Source organism: Halichoerus grypus, chromosome 4 (genome assembly GCF_964656455.1).
Source record: "Halichoerus grypus chromosome 4, mHalGry1.hap1.1, whole genome shotgun sequence".
Taxonomy (NCBI): Eukaryota; Metazoa; Chordata; class Mammalia; order Carnivora; family Phocidae; genus Halichoerus; species Halichoerus grypus.
The window spans coordinates 18,037,827-18,058,923 of NC_135715.1; the positions used below are offsets into that span (position 1 = coordinate 18,037,827).

The 21,097-nt window shown below is 35.9% G+C and overlaps 1 protein-coding gene and 1 non-coding gene across 10 annotated transcripts in view; one reads left to right on the plus strand and one right to left on the minus strand.

Moving 5' to 3' along the window:
* The window catches only part of GPC5 (glypican 5), a 1,368,657-nt gene that overhangs the window by 933,925 nt on the left and 413,635 nt on the right, over nucleotides 1-21,097 (minus strand). The gene's annotated exons all lie outside the window — the stretch shown is intronic.
* On the plus strand, nucleotides 5,673-5,779 carry LOC118536599 (U6 spliceosomal RNA). Its single transcript, XR_004917773.1, has one exon. It is a non-coding gene; the product is annotated as a U6 spliceosomal RNA (small nuclear RNA).

A 21,097-nucleotide genomic window follows, 5' to 3' on the forward strand; every position in this document is an offset into this window, starting at 1 on the left:
TTTCAGTCACTTAAATGATTTCTGCCACACCTCGCACGGTTTCCCACTCCATCCTCCCTGCCTGAAAAGTTCTATCCTTTTAGACCTTTCCCTCAGTCAGGTGCAGTAAACATTAAAAATATTTTTTATTAATGATTAAATTAAGGATTTTGAGATTACCCTGGATTATCTGGGTGAGCCCCAAATGCAGTCACCTATTACTATACTATTACTATATTTAGTAATCCATAAGTGGCAGCTAGAGGGAGATTTCATTTTTACAGAAGGAAAAGAAGATGACAGTGGGATCACAAGTCAGGGATCAGAGTGATGTTGCCACAAACCTAGAAATGCCAGAAGGTGGAAGAGGCCAGGGATGGACTCTCCCTAGAGCCATTAGAGGGAGCTTGGTCCGACAATTCGATTTTGGCCCAGGGATAGGAATTTCAGACTTCTGACCTCCAGAACTATTAGAGAATACGTTTTTGTGGTTTTAAGTGTCTCAGTGGTAATTTGTTACAACAGTCACAGGATACTAATACAACCACCAACCAGGGTATCCCTCCTACGTTATTTGCTCTCACTTCAACTAGTGCTTGCTAACACCTAGTTTTCAGGGATGCACGTATCATTACTGTAATTAAGTAATCAATTCACAATGATGTGTTTCAGGTCTGTAAGTCCCTTCTCCACTGTAAATTCTTGAGGTCAAGGAGCGTGTCTGTCTTAACCATCCTCTAGTTCCTGGGCTTGGCCACTTGTTTGGAATATGAGAACTCAATACATATTTGTTATCTGAGTGAATGTATGACAGATACAAAGGTAAACTAGAAAATCAATTTCAGGCAACAGTTTGTCTTTTCCAGAATTGGTCCTTATAAAAATGTTATGAGTCATGTCTATACATTCCTGAATTTGGTAACAAATGCCATGAATGTGTAAGTTCATTTTAATGCTGATTTGATCCAGCTTCTGGTAGTCTATCATGGAGTCCCATCCAAGTTCCCATTAGTGGAGAGAAAAGAAAGAAATTAGGAAAACAGAACAAACAGTATAAACAGCACCGAATGCTAAAACTGACACTCAATATGTAGACTATAAGAACAATTAAGTTAAATCATCCTCTCCATATTTTATTTCATGAGGCAGAATTTCCTCCTTATAAAAATCATGTAAGACAGTATTTGGCTCCCCGTAGCCTATTCCCTGAGTCACTCCTGCAGCATCCCAGAGGACGTTCCTCTCCTGTCCCAGTCTTGCTTCCTGAGGGGCCGGACACTGGCCACTCCCACATGACTCATAATGCGTAGCCTCCTTAAGAGACTGCAGTTACAATAAAAGGACAAGATGCACCAGAGGCCTGCCGGGCCTGGGAGTGGGGTTCCCTCAAGAAAAGCCTTGTCAGGGCCGGGGAGGCAGCCGAGCAGCATGGGTGCTAGAAGCAATTGATAACCTGAGTGATCAGAGCTTAATCACATAGGTTTCCCAGCATCCTTCTCTCCCTCTGCTGCTTCCCACCGCACCCCCCCCCAAGCATGAACTCAGCCTCTTTTTCTTTTCCCTTCCCTTCCCCATGTTACACATTGCTATTTATTAGTACAACGGGATCTGAATGAAGTTTAGGGAACAATGGAGAGAGATTACAATGCAAAACAGGGAACTACCAATAAACAAGTGACCTCCACTATATCAATAGGCTATTTCAATTTAATGTCCAAATAAAATACAGCCCTCCTTTAGAATTCCGGCCCAGAAAGCAATAACATGTATAATCTATAAATAGTGCTCATTCTTGCCACACACCTGTCCCCCACTATATGTGCATGCTGAGCACGATAACATGTCTGGTACCGTGAACCACATAAGATAAAATAGGTATCCACTGTAACCTAGTTACACTATTCCAATAAAGCCTTGCTGGCCACTGAGAGGGATCGTGTCTATCAATCTGCTCTCCAGTTTAGATCAAAAAGGAGCTCAGCCATCATCTGGAAGGTAAATAAATGAGAAAATGGTTATTACTTTTTGATATCATACCCTAATTTTGGATAAACATCACTACCTTCTAAACAAAGTGAGTGGGGAAAATAAACACACACACATATACACAAATAAAAATCATGCTGTAAAAACTGAGAGGGAACATCATGTTCCTATCATGAAGACTCAGGGGCAAAGAGTATCTCTTAAAAAGATTTGACTATGGAACCAGAAGAAATATTTAGAAAATTGCTTTAAAGTACTTAGACTAGGAAGAATATGTAGAAAGGCAAGTCATTTATGAAACAGAATGTGGAAGTTACAATGACAAAATGGGAGATGCCTGAGATTAGGAGGCTTAGAGGAAAAATAAATGTAGTAGCACAATTTCCAACCACAGAGGAATCCAGGGACAAGCAAACTGATACACTGAACAGTTCAAGTGGTAATTGAATCGGAGCCCGGGGCGGGGGTGGGGCGGAAAGAGAGATAAAACAATGACAGAAAAGATGGTAGATGGGAATGCCAGAGACTGGGGTTTCAACTCAAAAATAATTTGTTTCCTCAGAAAGAAACAAGAGCAACTCGATCTAAAACAATAACCATGAACTATGAAGACTAAAATGACTAACCAGATTGTAGGGACAGTGGTGGGAAAACAGTGAAGTGTTATCCATATTTAGACAGAAACTAGTCAAACTCCAGAAATTTAAAAAAAAATCCAACTTACATATAGACAGTAAAACAACAGCAGTAGCAACAACAACAACAACAACAACAACACAGTCCTTTAAAAATAAATTATGTCAGGCTTGCTTTAGACCTTTCTTTTGCCGTATTAACATACCAGAAGACATGGAGCTTTTAAGAGAATAAGAATATGACCAAGAATATTACACCCATCAGGTTGTCTTTCTCAAGGTTGAATGAGAAGTATTCTGTATATAAAAACTGATTTGTTTTTCCAATAATAATTTATTCAAGGACCTATGGGTACATATTAGGGAAAATAGTAAAAACAAAGACTTCAAAAATTAGGAAGTTGTAAATCCAAAATCCTGAGACAAATGACTCAATTAAGCATAAGGCTAATTTTACATATTTTATAATTGGTTGCCACAGTAATATTCTTAAAGTATAATTGCAAGAGAAAATAACATATTGAATTAATATAATTATATTACACATTCCAAGTTACAATATTAGATATTGAGAATTTTTAGGGGCAAAGAGAAGGAAAAGCATTCTATGTCCCTTATCTAACACTGTGAGCTCAAGAGATAGCACAAAAAATTCCTTTAGGCTCTATGCAAGTAATCCAGATTTAGACCACAGGTGACCTCTTCCAACATGACCATTCTAGTCTAGTCCATGGCTATCCCCTCATCTGATTATTACAAAAACCTCCTGACTGGTCTCTCCCAGCTTCTGCCATTGATCCCCTTCAACTATTCTTAGCACAAGGACAGAGGTATGTTATTAAACATAACCCAGATCACGCCACTTCTTTGTTTAAAACCTTTCTAGGGATGCCATCCGAGTTAGAGGAAAAGCCAGTCTTTTTTTTTTTTTTTTAAAGATTTTATTTATTTATTTGACAGAGAGAGACACAGCGAGAGAGGGAACACAAGCAGGGGGAGTGGGAGAGGGAGAAGCAGGCTTCCCGCCGAGCAGGGAGCCCGATGTGGGACTCGATCCCAGGATCCTGGGATCATGACCTGAGCCGAAGGCAGACGCTTAACGACTGAGCCACCCAGGCGCCCCGAGCCAAAGTCTTTACAATGGTCTACAAGGCTGTTTCTCCATAATCTGCCTCCTCTCCTTTATGTTTCTGGCATCATCTACTGATGCTCTCTCTTTCCCTCATTATCCAACCACTCTGGTTTCAATGATGGTATTCTCAGAATAAGGCCACGTGCTTCTGATTCAGGGTTTTGGTACAAGCTATGTTCTCTCTGGAATGCTCTTTTCTCAGCAGAGCATGGTCCTCCTCATCTCTTTCAAGTCTCTCCTCAAATGCCTTGCACCTGATATGTAATTGCCATGTCTGGCAGTTTTAAACATGGCCTCAAAATAGGTTGACATCAAGTGATGGATCTGTGTCCCCTTCCCTTGAACCTGAGCATGCTTGTGACTGCTATAACAGACTCCGGCAAGTAATTTTGTGTGACTTCTATTGCTAAACTAAAATCCCACAGAGCTTCCCCCCCGGTTCCCTCAGAATGCTCAATCCATGGGAGCCCAGCTCCCATATAAGAAGTTCAACTACCTTGATACCAGTATGATAGCAAAGTCATGTGTGGCTCTCCAATGAAGAGTGCCTCCCAGCTGAGCCCATCCGTCTAGCCACTCTCACTGATTTACAAGACATAGGAAAAAGCCCCTTGGACCCTCCAGTTTATTTGCCAGTTGAGTAGCACTGAGTCAACCTCATCACATAAAAGAAGAAGAATCGCTCAGATGAATCCTGCCAGAATATTCCTAACCCATAGTATTCACGAGATATAATAAAATGATTGTTGTTTTAAGTTATTAAATTGTGGGGTAGTTTCTTAGTAGCAATAGTAACCATAACACCGCCCTATCTCTACTGCCATCAATCTCTACACTCCTTTCCTGATTTATTTTTTTTTTGTAGTAACATTTTAAAACAGAACAAGTAATTAGCTTGTTTATTTTGTGATGACCTCTATTACAAAGAGATATTTGTATGTTTTATTCACTGATACATAAAAACCTACCTATAAATAGCTATAAATATGTGTTGAATGCTGAATGACTAATATTAAATGGTAATAAGGGTTACATATGTAAATTTTTAATGTTAAAAAATATAAAGTCAAAAACATATTCCAAGAAGGAGGAAACAAACACACAGAATGCTGTTTACAAAGCATAAAGGAGTTCAGAGAAGAAAATACAAACAGTATGGCAAACAGACATAAATTCTACTAATTACTATTAAAAACAGACTGTCAGATTGAATTTATAAAAATAAATAAATGAATAAATAATATAAATATATAGTATATATTTATTCTATATATTCTATATATAGTATAAATAAATAAATAAATAAAACTCTATTTTATTTCCAGGAAATGTTAAAATTTTTCCTGGAAGTTTAACAATATAAAATACCTAGATTAATATATAGATTAATATGGAAAATAAAAATAAAAAATTTTGAGTAGCAACATTGATTTCAGGCAAAGTAGAATTTAAGGGGAAAGATTTTACATGGAAAATAATTAAAGTACTTAATGATGTAAGGCAAAATAGTCAATGAATATATAGCAACGGTAATCTTTAATCACTAAGTTGCATATCAAACATTTATAAAGCAAAATGTATTCAAGATACATGAATACGTAATTAAGTTATAATTAGAAGAGATTTAATTGAGGTAGAATTAGTATGGTTCTCAGTTATGACTGATTAAATAGATAAAAGTTTAAAGGATATAATTTTAGCATTATAATATATATTTTTAACACATATATATAAAATTTGTGTACCACAAAAAATATTTTTCTTTCAAGTCTCTCTTGAAAATGAAAACGAGATTATATTTAAGATTATAAAGGAAGTTGCAATATATTTTTAAATATTACCTACTTAAAACTCAAAAAAAACCTAAAAATTAAGGGAAAGTTGAAACAAGACAACCACCACCACCACTCTCATATAATATTTAAAAATAGGTATGTTGAGTGCTCGCTTCGGCAGCACATATACTAAAATTGGAACGATACAGAGAAGATTAGCATGGCCCTTGCGCAAGGATGACATGCAAATTCGTGAAGCATTCCATAATTTTAAGAAGAAGTGGTATATATATATATATATATATATATATATATATATATATATATACACACAATGGAATATTATGCAGCCATCAACAGGAATGAAATCTTGCCATTTGCAACGACGTGGATAGAACTGGAGGGTATTATGCTGAGCGAAATAAGTCAATCAGAGAAAGACATGTATCATATGACCTCACTGATATGAGGAATTCTTAATCTCAGGAAACAAACTGAGGGTTGCTGGAGTGGTGGGGGTGGGAGGGATGGGGCGGCTGGGTGATAGACATTGGGGAGGGTATGTGCTATGGTGAGCATTGTGAATTGTGTAAGACCATTGAATCACAGACCTGTGCCTCTGAAACAAATAATACATTATATGTTTAAAAAAAAGAAGAAGATAGCAGGAGAGGAAGAATGAAGTGGGGGGAACAGAGGGGAAGACGAACCATGAGACACTATGGACTCTGAGAAACAAACTGAGGGTTCTGGGGGGGGGGATGGGTTAGCCTGGTGATGGGTATTAAAGAGGGCACATTCTGCATGGAGCACTGGGTGTTATGGGCAAACAATGAATCATGGAACACTACATCAAAATCTAATGATGTAATGTATGGTGATTAACATAACATAATAATAAATAAATAAATAAATAAAATGAGATAATCACAAAAAAATAAAAATAAAAATAAAAATAGGTATGTTGGGATTAGTCCTTTGTTAAAAGAAAGAAACCCAGCCAATTACTAGGGAGATAATCCCATATTTCATTCAAAATGCATAGCTCTATTTGGGGTGCCTGGGTGGCTCAGTTGTTATGCGTCTGCCTTTGGCTCAGGTCATGATCCCAGGGTCCTGGGATCAAGCCCCGCATCGGGCTCCTTGCTCAGCGGGAAGCCTGCTTCTCCCTCTCCCACTCCCCCTGCTTGTATTCCCTCTCTCCCTGTCTCTCTCCCTGTCAAATAAATAAATAAAATCTTTAAAAAAATGCATAGCTATAAATATTAAGTATTTAACTCAAAAATTTAAAATAGTAAAACAAAATATATATAAGTCAATTATAAGGAATACTAAATTAAATGTTAAATAAAAGGCAATGAATTATAAACAAATAAAGGAGAACTGATAAAGATATGAGTTCATTCTTTACCAACTAACCCATAATATACAAAAATGTGACAAAATGTACAAAAATATACAAAATTATAATAAAAATTTTAAAAAATTAAAAATTTGAGTGAAAATCAAATATAGGAAATGTAGAAATTGTTTTAAACACAGTTACTTGTTTCATTTAGATGATCAGGTACTGGGTATATGAATCCTATATTAACTTAAAAATGGTAAACCTGGTAAATATATGAATGTTTTTGCAAGAAACTCAAAATATTATTCAAAATAAAATCTCTATTAAAGGCTCAATAACCAGACAGGTGTATTAGTGAGTATCTTTTTTAAAAGTCTGAGTCTAGGGGCGCCTGGGTGGCTCAGTTGGTTAAGCGACTGCCTTCGGCTCAGGTCATGATCCTGGAGTCCCTGGATCGAGTCCCACATCGGGCTCCCTGCTCAGCAAGGAGCCTGCTTCTCCCTCTGACCCTCCCCTCTCATGTGCTCTCTCTCTCTCATTCTCTCTGTCTCAAATAAATAAATAAAATCTTTAAAAAAAAAAAAAAAAAAAAAAAAAAAAAAAAAAAAGTCTGAGTCTAAGCTATAAAATATATATAAAAGCATAGAAAAATAAGTGGTTTCTTTTCCAGTAATTTTACAAAGCAAATATAACTCTGATACCAACTCCCGAAAAAGTTAAAATAAAAAGAATGAAATATTTAAAAAGTATCTCCCATGAACATAGTTAAAATAATCTTTAAAAAAAAAATCACAAAGTGAATTATATACTTACTAAGAAATCATCCACCCTAATAATCTGAGATTCAAATTAAGGCATACAAAGGTGGTTTAATACTAAGAAATGCATATTCATGCAACGTAACATAACAATAAGCCTCTTTATTTACTTTATGTTGTGCATTTACTTAGTAAGTATAATGCACATGACTAACAACATTTAATTAAATATTAAAGGGTATTTCCTGGGGTGCCTGGGTGGCTCAGCTGGTTAAGAGTCCACCTTCGGCTCAGGTCATGAACCTGGAGTCCTGGGATCGGGCCCCATGTTGGGCTCCCTGCTCTGCGGGGAGTCTGCTTCTTCCTCTGCCCCTCACCCTGCTCATATTCTCTCTCTCTCTCTCTCTCACTCTGTCTCTCTCTCAAATAAACAAAATCTTTAAAAACAATAATAAATAAACAAATAAATAAATAAATGATATTTCCTTACCATGATTAAAATAACTATCTTAAACAGGCAATTTTATTATTATTTAGTTCTAACCAAAGCCATAAGATGAAGAAACAAGTAAATCTGTATATTAGAAAGGAGAGAATAAATGATCAGTAATAGTTTTAATAACTAATCATCTAATCATGGTAAGTTCTATGTGATCACATATGCTACATGAAAAATACAAAGGAAGTTTGTGCAACTCAACCCCAAAGATAAACCTCTACCTTTATATGAGACAATATGATTATATAGACAAATTTTAGTCTTCATCATAAAGATTGAATCTAAGTCCCATTTTGGTCTCTCTTTCATATAGGGGAGCAAATTTTGCCATCCTAAAATAAGCCTCTTTGGCATATTGGTAATCTTAAACTGTTTATTCTTTTTTTTTTAAAGATTTTATTTATTTATTTGAGAGAGAGAGTGTGTGAGAGAGAGAGAGAGTGCACAGGAGGGGGTAGGGCCAGAGGGAGAAGCAGACTCCCCACTGAGCAGGGAGTCCGATGAAGGACTCAATCCTGGGATGCCAGGATCATGACCTGAGCCGAAGGCAGCTGATTAACAAACTGAGCCACCCAGGTGCCCTTAAACTGGTTATTCTTAAGAAACTGCAAACACAAGAGAAAAATTGAAAAACAAGTAGATGTTACCCTTTTGAAAGAGACATTTGCATGCATAAGGGAAATCTCCATTTGTACGTGCATCTCCTTTGTATCAAGAAGAGGCAGATGTCACAACCTATAAAACTCTTAGCAATGACGAAGGCATGGACTAAATCTGGGTAACAACCTTTAACTGTGCTTTTCCCAGTAACCTCCCACCTGACTCTTATGTTTAGCTGAAGATGGTATTTAAAGTGATGGCTTCTGCCATTTTGGGGAGTTATTCTGTTTTTCTGGGTCTCCCATGTATAAAGAAGGTATACATATTATTAAACTTCTGTTTGATCTTCTTCTATTAATCTGTCTCATGTCAATTTAATTCTCAGACCAGACAAAAGAACCTTAAAGTGTAGAGAAACATTTTTCCTCCCAACACTCACAATGTGGATTTGGTCACTCATTAATGATGTAGGAAAGATGTCAGGGTTCGAAGATGATAGCCAAGAAAGAATTCTTGAGACATCTTTGGTGAAAAACGGTGGTTTTATTAAAGCACAGGGACAGGACCCGTGGACAGAATTAGCTGCACTGGGGTCCATGAAGAGTGGTCCATTATGTACTTTCAAGTTTGGAGGGGGTTAGGGATAGCGTGTAAGGCTCCCAGCTATTTTGGAAACAAGGTTTTTAGGATCCTGAAGGGGCTAGCTATTGAGGAAAAGGTCATTTATTACTGTTTAGAAAACTCAGTCATGAGTTTTTCTTCAGATGTATATTGGTGGGTCATATCCTCGGAGAATGACTGCCAACATGTATCTTGGAATTTTTATGTGTTATCAAGGGAATTTTTATATGTTAAAGTAGACTTACAGAATCCCAGGGGGTCAGGCTAAGATGGCCTTTTGCCCTTAGCCAAGTGTCAACATCCAGGCTGCTGAGCTCCTACAGGAATGTCACTCAGCCTGTTTCAAGGACTTGCCAATGACTGGGCTGCACGTAGTAAGGGAATTTAATAATTTTTCTTGTCTTTGTTTCCCAGATCAATTAACTTCATGAGCCTCAATTACCTTATGTTTTAAGCATCAGTGCTGTGTTCTAATTTTCAGGGTGGCTGTGAGTACCAAGTGTGCATTAAAATAGGTGACTGATGTCAGCCTTCTGTGACCTTCTCAAGTGTCTTCAAGGAGAAACCAGAAACAAGAAGAACTAGAAACCCACTTAAGCAGGGGCACGCAGGCAATATTTCTGAACAATCAGATAACAATGGAAACATAATGGATGAAGATGACCTAAGGGTCTTTCATGTGTTTATGTGGAAATCATTAAACCTTAATTCTTACAACCAAACATATTATACCTGGTGACATACAATTACACCTCAGAGAACTGCTTACCCCTTCCCCTTTTTGCATATAATCTATAAACTAACAAGCTCTACAAGAGTTCTTTCAGAGCAATCTGAAATACTGTCTCTTGTGCTATCGTCCTCAGTAAGACAAGGAAAAAAGCATTTACTAACCTACTCTGAGTATGGCTTTTTTTTTTTTTCAGTTGACCTAAGTGAAATTATCCTTGTATATTGCCAATAACAATGCACTTAACAAATATTAGTTACTATAGTTTTAATCTAAAGGAGGAACACTGAAGTATTCATTTTTCTATACTTCATTTTTCTCCAATCATAGCCATAAAGGAGATATACATAACTGAAGTAAAAAAGAGGAACTATTGAGAATAATATACTTTTGAAATAAAATTCGTTACTCCCTACAAGCACACTATCTACAGAGAGCTCATATGATTATATAAATTGCTTTAAAAGAGGGGCGCCTGGGTGGCTCAGTCGTTGGGCGTCTGCCTTCGGCTCAGGTCATGATCTCGGGGTCCTGGGATCGAGCCCCGCATCGGGCTCCCTGCTCAGCGGGGAGTCTGCTTCTCCCTCTCCCACTCCTCCTGCTTGTGTTCCTGCTCTCGCTGTCTCTCTGTCAAATAAATAAATAAATAATCTTTAAAAAATAAATAAATAAATAAATAAATTGCTTTAAAAGAATCCAAAGCCCCAAGTAATTCACTAGTTTAGTTAATTGTATCATGCCAATATCAACTGCCTGGGTTTTTTGTTTGTTTTTTTGTTTTAAAGATTTTTTATTTAATTATTTGACAGAGAGAGACACAGCGAGAGAGGGAACACAAGCAGGGGGAGTGGGGAGAGGGAGAAGCAGGCCTCCCGCCAAGCAGGGAGCCCAATGCGGGGCTGGAGCCCGATGCAGGGTTCGATCCCAGGACCCCAGGATCATGACCTGAGCTGAAGGCAGACGCCCAACAACTGAGCCACCCAGGTGCCCCAACTGCCTGGTTTTGATGATGCACGGCAGTTATAGAAAATATCATCATTGGGGGAAGCTGAGTAATGGATATATGGGGCTCTCTACATTTTGTTTGTAAATTCTTGTGAGTCTATAATGATTTCAAAATAAGAAGTTAAAGAAATCATGCAAACTAAACACGATTCAAGGAGAGCAAGAGTAAATTCAGAAGATGAATTAAAGAAGGGACTGTTTTAGAAATAGTGAATGTAATCTTTCAAAATCTAAGAATGGAAAACAAATAGAAACCCTATCTGATGGGAAAAAAATACACATGATTAAATGAAATATGAAATTACTGAAAAATATCATACTAAATTAAGCAGTAGCAACCCCTGCAATTCCAAATCCACTGCATCTTATTTTTCCAAAATCTCAGCTCTTTTTAAAAATAAGGTACCCTCTTTAACGTCCCCGTGTAGCAGCACTGTGAGGTATTAACATTATAAAGAACCTTACTGTGTGCTAAAGCATCTACAAAAGCAAAGGTTACTATTCTTGGAAAATGCAAACCAAGGGAAGATATGATATTGCCAAGGCTAATTAGAATCAAATAGAGAGCAACGATTCCAAAAAGAGACTGAATATTTCCACTTTATGCAGGCAAAGGGCATCCAATAAAGGACATACAATCTATTCCTCAAGAGACCAAACCTTGGAGACACAAGTCTGACATTTCCTATTTCCTTTAAAACAACACTGCAAATCTCTTGGAACCCACAGCAACACCCTTGGAGATTTGAGATTACCTGATAATTTCAGAACTGATGTTTGACATAACACTGACATGTTGAATATTTTCCTTTAGCCACAGGAGATCTCCGGCTCCAGAAATCATAAGTCAAAGAGCATACACTCAATTCATTCTTTGTTATTGAGTGGTTTGTTTTTGCTAGATAATTTATGGAAAATTAGCACAAAATGACAGCTACGATATGGTGTAGGAATACCAAGCAGATGAGAAAGTTGAATATTATTACCAACACAAGATAAGAAGAACAGTCAGCAAATAAAGGTCAAATGAAAGAATCAACCTAAGTTTCTCATAATGTCAACTCTGAAATGCAGTTTCAGCAAAAGTCTGGGCAAAGATAGCTTGGTTGCCTTTTTTTCTGCCTAAGCTATACTTTGAAATTCTCCATGGCTGAAGATATATACCATTATCAAAATCCTAACAAATATTCCTTTCTTTTAACTCAATAATTTAAATTTTACTATGGCAGGCAAAATAAAAGAAGAGTAGTCAAAATAATGAGGGCAAAGAAATTGATTATAATATTATTTTGGTGGGCAAAATTAAAAACAACAAAAGTATACATAAGTGAATTATGGCACATTCATTCTAGGGAATTATATATAGGGAAAGGCTGGCTCTACTATATTAGGGGACAAAAGCAATGTTAAAACTGTTTATATAATATTATCTCTGCCATATGAAAATTATGGATATGTTTAGAAAATTAATAATAACACATTTTCAAGCATATGGTGACCATAAATTTATTCTCCATACCAGGCCATTACTGAGAGTAAAAGAGGGAGTAATAATAAAATAGCCATATTGGGAATCTCCTGGAGAACAGAACATGTATTACCCTACCATGGTCCAGGCAGGCAGGCCTTCAAGTAGTTTATATATTTAAAACCATTTAATTCCCATCAGCACATTGGAATATGGACAACACTGGTATACACATTTTATAGATGAAGAAACTGAGGTAGGTAGACAGATAGCCAATAACTTCTCCCAGTTTGGTGAGTTTGAATTCAAGGTGAGACTGTCTAGCTAGAGTTCATGCTCTTAATCACTATACAAAATGCTTGCTGGAAACCCTGGAAGGAAACACACCAAACTACTAAAGAGGAGAGACTAGTTGGGGAGAAATTTTTACACTTTTTCAAATGATTCAAAATTTTCATGTCTATGCTAATTAAAGGACATTTTCAAGAAGAAATACATCGTAAATCAATCAGTAACTTATCAGTATAAAAGAAAAATACCACATCTATTTGTTCCCCTTTCGGTATAAACTATAAAATAAGAGTGATTGTGAATTAATGAAATGAAAATCATTTGTCATTTTAGTTTAATTATTTGCTGGTTTTATAAGTACAATGATCATTCATTTTCTTTCGTGTCCCAGTTGACAAATGAGTGAATACTCTGGAATTAATAATAATATCAAGCTGGGCATGTTTTCTCACACACACACACACACACACAAAACCTACAGCAAAAATGAATTTCTAAAATCTTCCTTCCATCGGCCTTTTTCAGTTGGGGGAGGTGGGCGAGGTTCAAACCATTTTTTATTTTTTCCAACCACTTTATCAAAGTATTAATGACATGTAAACAAAGTTCATATTTAACGTATACAACTTGACAAGTTCAAGGATAAATAGACACCCGTGAAACCATCACCACCATCAAGGTCATAGACATATCTGTGACCTCACAAAGTTTCCTCCTATTCCCTTTATTGGTGTTATTACTGTGTATGTAGTAAGAAAAATTAACATACGACCTACCTTCTTAGAAACTGTTAAGTATACAATACAGTATTGTTAGCTACACGCACTATCTTGTATAGTCGATCTCCATAACTTATTTATTTTGCATAACTAAAACTTTGCACCTTTTGAACATCACTGCCTCATTTTCCCCCTCTCCTGAGCCCCTGGAAATCACCATCCTACTCTTTGCATCTATGAGTTTAACCATTTTAGATTCCACATAGAAATGATATCATACAATATTTGATTTTGTGTGATTGGCTATTTCACTTAACATAATGTCCTCCAGGTTCATCCATGTTGTTGCAAATGGCAGGATTTTCTTCTTTTTAAAGACTGAATAATATTCCATTGTGTGTATATAACATATTTTATTTATACATTCCTCTACTGATGGACATTCAGGTTGTTCCCATATTTTGGCTAATGTGAATAATGTTGCAATGAACATGAGGGTAGAGATAACTCTTTGAGATCCTGAATTCAATTTCTTTGGATAAATACCCACAGGTGGGATTGCTGGACCATATGGTAGTTCTATTTTTAATTTTTTGAGGAAACTCCATGCTGTTTTCCATAATGGCTGAACTAATTCACTTTCCCACCAATAGTGTATCAGCATTCTTGTTCTTCCACATCCTCAACTCTTTTTTTTCTTTTTTTAAATAATAGCCATTGCCTTTTCTTCTTGTTGACAGTTTCCTTTACCATGCAGAAATTTTTTAGTTTGAAGCAGTTCCACTTGTTGATTTTTACTTTTGTTGCCTGCATTTTGGGTGTCATAGCCAAAAAAAATCATTGCCAAGACCAACATCAAGGAGCCTTTCCATATATTTTTTTTCTAGGAATTTTATGTTTCAGGCCTACATTTAAATCTTTCATCCATTTTGAGTTGATTTTTGTGTGTGGCATAAGGTATGGGTCCAATTTCTTCTTTTGCATGTGCATATCCAGTTTCCCAGCATCATTTACTGGAGAAACTATCCTTTCTCCATTTTGTACTCTTGTCAAAGATCAGTTGATCATACATGTATGGGTTTATTTCTGAGCTCTCTATTACATTCATTGTGCTATATATCTGTTTTTATGCCACTACCATATGGTTTTGATTACTATAGAATTGTAACATATTTTGGAATCAGAAAGTAAGAACCTTTAGCTGGAGGCATCACACTTCTTAATTCCATGGGCATTTTTTATTAAATACTACTGAAGTACTCATCAAATACTATTTACCAGGTTTATTTTTGACTTTTTCTATATTGAATATATGCTAACCATATCAATAAATCATAATAATAATAAATATAGGCTATGGAACAGGTGATCAATAGCTATATTCCTTTTCTATAACTTTTAATCTGGATGGACACTAAGGAAGCTACAATACATATGCTATATGGTTAATGTGAGAAATAAGTCAATGTTAATAAGGTAATGCGTATATATACAATATTATATATATGCATACCTACCTGCTGATAGATATACACACACAAACACATTCTCATTCCCTTGGTCATGATATTCTGAAGAGAATTTTTCAGGTTCTATGCCCATATTTCTAATAAGTAAACAAAATAAAGAAAACAAACACATTTTTCATGCTCATTAAAAAAAGAAAAGAAAAAAATGTTTACTTCTCATTTCTTGTTTAGTGTGAATATCTTCCCAAATGTTTCCAAGGCTCTCAAAAATTATATTTGATTTTTTGAACATTCTTGATAACCCTGATTGTGGAAATTCTTACTGGTACTTTTACTTCAATGAGATGATCCCCTTGGCCTTTTTTTTCCTCCCTGTATTTGTTATCTAATCTATCATGAGGTATCTCACATCCACTTCGCCATTTCACTCCTACCCAGCTATGCTTTGGAACCACAACTGAGGAATAATAATAATAGAAATTCAGAACTAGAAGGGAGGCACCTTAACCATCATCTGGTTTAACTCTTCCATTTCTACAGAAAGAAGAAATGATTCCCAATGAGATACAATGACTCCATCCATACCTTGGCAATTTCTCTCCTTTAGTATTTTACAAGTGTTTACATTTTCCAGGTAGATGGTCACAACCACAAATTCTCACTTCATCTTTCTACCATTATCTTGCCTTCTCTGACCTATTTATTTTCTTATCTATGATACCAGCACTTTAAAATATCCTCCTTTACCCTTTTATCCTTTCCAACAAACATGATAAGTAGGCTTCCTATTATTGACAAGGAAAAAAGTAGTTTTTGGTTCTGTACCAACCGCAGAGTCATGGTAATGCATTTAGGTCTGCCTCATCCCATCGCTATATAAAGAAGAGTAGAGATATTTCCAATAACAAATCATTTAGACATATAAAATCTAAATGAAAGTGACTGAAGAAAAAAAAATGAAATTGAAGACATGAGATCACACAAATACCAATGTAATGAATACATTAAAGCTATTACAGACTTCAGACCTTTGGAGTCCAACCTTGTAATTTGTGACTCTGAGTCAAAAAATAAGTTAGAAGCTATACATTCATCATATGTTCTAAGTTTAAAAGATAGTATCATGCTTTATTGCTATATATTCTAACTTAAATTTGTATTTACTTCCAAATATTTGGTACACTGATCAATTTCAATAAATCATCAAGATGGTATTCTTCTAACACATAACTGGTTAGGCAAAACACCAAAAGAAAATTTATTCAAATATGCTGATAGCTATTAGCTTACCATAAATATTATGGATAATAAATTTCTAAACTCTTAATGCAAGCACATTAATTGCATCTTCATTACACAGTTTTTCATAATGTGTGCCTCTATTGTGAAGACTCCAAGATACAAGAAAACTTACTCATTGTTTCTCTAAGGATTCTTCATCCATGGCAAGCACCCTGTTAGTATGGGTAAAATTAACTGCACAGTAAGTATCACGTGTTATGTTTTTGAGCAATAGATGTACTTAGTCAGAATTATAATCATAAAGATAAAGGCTAGCCCTTAAAGTGAAATACTTTGATAATTTCATAAGAGCTTAGGGTGGCTGAGTTTCTCTCCTTACATTCTAATATTTTAAATACTTCTTCATCATGCTTCATTCTTAAAGAAAACCTCCAGGAGGGATAGATTAAGGATCAGGACAAGAATTACTGTCATTCACTTAAGTAGTGTTATCTACCCCTTTTCTAATGAGCCATTCTCTGTTCTTGAGGCATTTAATACTGAACAGTGCATAAGGGAGTTCTTCAACTCCAGGGAGGTAGGAATAGTAATAATATGAAAAAGAGAAAACAGATTTTCAATTTACCTTAGTAACTATGAGTATTGGTTGTAGTGTTTTATACTATATAATTCTTAGTTCACAGTCTTTATCAGTGGGGGCATCCGAGAAAATGAGAGGAAAAAAACACTCTTAGCAAGTCACGTTATACTAGCATTTTGAAAATCAAATCAACACTTTGGCTTCACTGTTTAGATAAAAAAAGTATTAGCAGTACCAAAATTAAAATCTCAATGATAGGGGTGTCTGGGTGGCTCAGTTAATTAAGTGTCAGACTCTTGATTGAGACTCAGGTTATGATCTCAGGGTTGTGAGACTGAGCCCCATGTCCATGTCTGGCTCTGCACTGGCCTGGACCCCAATTAAGAGTCTCTCTCTCCCTCTCCCTTTGCCCCTCCCCCACCCCTTTATTTTCCTCTCTAAAAAAATAAATAAATAATCTCGATTGTACTGTAGGAGCAAGTGTGCACATTTTTATTAAAATAGCAGCAATGACAAAGGCAAATATTGAATAATAAATTAAGAAATTAAAAAACCTAATTTATTAAAAAGTGATTTCCACAAGCTATTGGGGTAGTATGACACATGTATCTTTCTTCTGGTGTGCTGGCTTTTTATAATCTCCATATAAAGCAAACTATAATCTCCATATGAAGACTATATCATATGATGAGGAAAACCACCATCCCTGGACAATTTCACGTATCTACCTGTAGCCAAATTGATCTTCTTTTTCTTTCCTCCTTTTAACAAAGAAAATGTCCCTTCCCTTCTCCAGCCTCAATCTCTTCAGTATTGTCAAAGAACTTGTTCCTTATGTTACAGCCCTCTCTATTTTGTGCTCTTCATCTTTTGGTCACCATAGACCATAGAAACCAACGTTATTTTTTTTCCACATAAAACAAAACAAAAAAAGTAAACAAACATAGATACCCCACATCCTCCTGCAACCTCTACCTCATTTTTGGGTTCCTTTTCAGCCATATTTCTTGTCTCCAATTTTTAACCTCATATTATTCTGTTTCCTTTATAAAATGTCTACCACATAAGCCCTCCAAAATTGTTACTTTTCAGTCTCCAGTGATCTCCTTGTTGTTAAGTGCTACGGTTACTTTCTGCCTTCACCTTTTTGATTATCTCAACTTACTCTTTTTGTCATGGTTAACCAGTCCCTCTTTCCTCATTCTTTTGCCTCTGGGACACAGCTTACTTTCATTTGTCCTTCTTTCTCAGTAACTGCTCTTTCTTAGCTGCCTTTGCAGACTACTCTTCCACATGACCTCAAAAATTTGCAGTGAATAATATCACCCTGATTTCAATACAATCGTTTAAATACACTATTTTCCTGTGTCTATGGAACTATAAATATTTCCCATACTGCTTTAGCCAGTTAGCTCCTTTAAGAGCAGATGATTCATCAACAATGACATTTAGAGAATTTGCTATTTACGCAGTTGAAACTTAAAAGTTTACTCCAAATACTGCAGAAACCTGAGTAATATTTATTAAGCAGCATTTCTAATGGAAACCCATTTTCTTTGAAATGCTATGTAATTTTTTCTTTATAATAAAGTTCAGTATATTTGATCAAAAGTATCTGAATTTTTGAACTAAGTTTTGAATTAATTCTCATTTTAAATAACTTGAACTTCTAAATAATCCACAATTTATACGAATTTACATTGTTGAATCAGTAGTAAAGCATTCTAGTTTAATTCTGAGAACTAACTTTTAAGTAGATTTGAAATTTGGTTAAATCACTCTAGGGGCCAATGTCAGGCTGCTCAAAGATGGGTCCCTTTGGCAAGAAGACTATTTTGAATAAAAAAGGAATCAAAACCCAGCAGATTCAGGAAAAGCTCTTTATCTCCTCCTCAACTGCCTAAATAGAATTTAGGAAGAGATCTGCTTAGGCAGAGAGCCATCCCCATAGATAACTACATTATGATATGGACTAGGTATGGTAGATAAGGAGGAACCTAGCAAGGACCCTTTGATCAAAGTCCTTTCTTTGTCCCATAGTTTCTGAGCAGCCCTTGTTTACCAGATATTTACTCTTTTTCATTCTTCCTGAAGGTTGCATTCCTTCCCTTTGAGGATCCCTACCTCCTCCTTAGTTCAGAAAGGCACATACACCTCATTTTGCCTGACTGTCTCTGGAATTTCCATGTCTTTGTGGATTCGTCGAATATATGAAACTATTAAATTTGATTTTTTTCCTGTTAATCTGTCTCATAACAACTTGATCCTTAATCCAGCTAGAAGGACCTAAGAGGGGACAGGAATTCTTGCTCCCTGACATCACAATAAAACTGAAATGATTGCCTTTTGGGGATATGAATAATAATGATGAAAATGACACATGAGATAACATTTGAGGATTCATGTGTCCTTAAATCTTTATTAGAATTAAAATATTATGTTTAATCTTTCTTTTTTAAACTTTGCTCTTTCCGTTATTGATTTATTTAGTATTGTGATACTGAGGGAAATGCTGAACTGACATCATTTTTACAATTGGTAACCTACTCTGGACAGCCACTTCTTTTGTCTTTTCCATAACAAGCCAAACAAACAGGTATTGCAAGGTGAGAACCCCCAATTTCCCCTGGGGCAATGGCAGATCTGAAAGAGAATCAGAAAACAGCTACCCCAGCAGGAGGGTTTCAATGATGACACATTTACCTCAAGAGTGGAAGCTGACAGGTCCTAAAAATATAGCTAAAAAATAAATTTTTAAAGCACATTTAAAGTCAGATATAGAATTCATTATTAGTCAGGGGAAATGTAGAAGGCAACTCGCCAAAAATAGGTGAATTTAGAAATTACGTTTTGATTTGAAAGATGTATACTGTCAAAATGGACAGAAATTTATTTAAATTTACGTTTAGTTCCTTGTCCTTTTTGAAAAGAGCATTCATTTTATCCTTCAATCAAGTTATTATTTGTGATACCTAAATATCTTAATTGTTTAAATGATTCTTGCATGTGAATTTAAGAGTACTGGCATAAATCTGAGGTCAGTTAAAATTATGTGGTATGGTGGTATGGGAATGAGATAGAAAGAAAGTCTCAGGAAATAGAGAAAGAAAAGGAGGGAGAGAAAAGGGGTGGGAGGGAGGGCGGGAGGGGAGGGCAAGAAATTGAGATAGGGAAACTGAAGGACTCCATAAAAATATGCTTTTTGTTTCCTTTCCTGCTTCTATTCTTGCTAGAACCTGCAACCCCACTTTCCACATGCTTCAGAATGCAAACAGTGTATGTCTTCCTTATAAAGGATAAGGAGTTAATGATTTCTTTAGAATAGATAACATCTAAGGAAGGACCAGGTAAGAATGACCAGAAGAAATGATTATATGTGTATTCTAGACCACCAGTGCTAGCCATCTCAATGCCAAGGTCTCCTGGCTCCAAGGAATAACACCTGGGCCCTCATCTTTGTTCTAATCAGTTCCTGGATGCCTGAAAGGACACATACTCCAGACCATGATCCTCAATAAAAACTCCCAGACCCTGAAAAAAGAGGAGATTCCCTCTTTTTTTTCTGAGTCTCCTGGACACTCTGCACCAGCACTCTCTCTGTACCTTCAATAAATTCTGCTTTCACCTCCTGCTGGCCTGCATTTGATTTCCATCCTATATCTGGCCAGGGACCCTCTTGACTGGTGGAACCCCCTCTGGGTCCCTGGACCCAGCCAGCGGGCATCAAAATGAGGAGAAATAAGAAGAAAAACAAAGAGGAAAGCAAAAAATACTTGAATAAGTAGCAGATGTTATCCGATGTTTTTTGCCACGGGACCTTAAATATTTGAAATTTTAGAAGATTCAGAAGTTTTAAAGAAAATGTGATTTTAGTGGAGGTTACAACTTCTAAGAGGACAAGAGGAGTCTTTCTAAGAGCACCTTCTTAAAGGTGATTTCTTCTTTCTTTTACTTTTCTTTTCCTTTTCCTTTTTTTAATCTTCTCTCCATTTCTCTCTTGTTACAGATTTTTGTACCAAATTGTTGGGACATTAGCTAAAGCAACGTCTGTGTGAATTGATCCTAGTCAAAGAAAGTCTTCATTTGTTTGTTTAAATTCCTAGTATCTATTTGTACAAGGGCTGCATGCTCATTTAAGAGAAAATAGAAAACAAAGATGAACAGAAAAAGAAACTTTAAAAAATTTGTTTGGATACTTTCCATGTTTGTCAAACAAAGTAATACCCAAACAATCCATTGACATTTTACTTGAAAATTAAG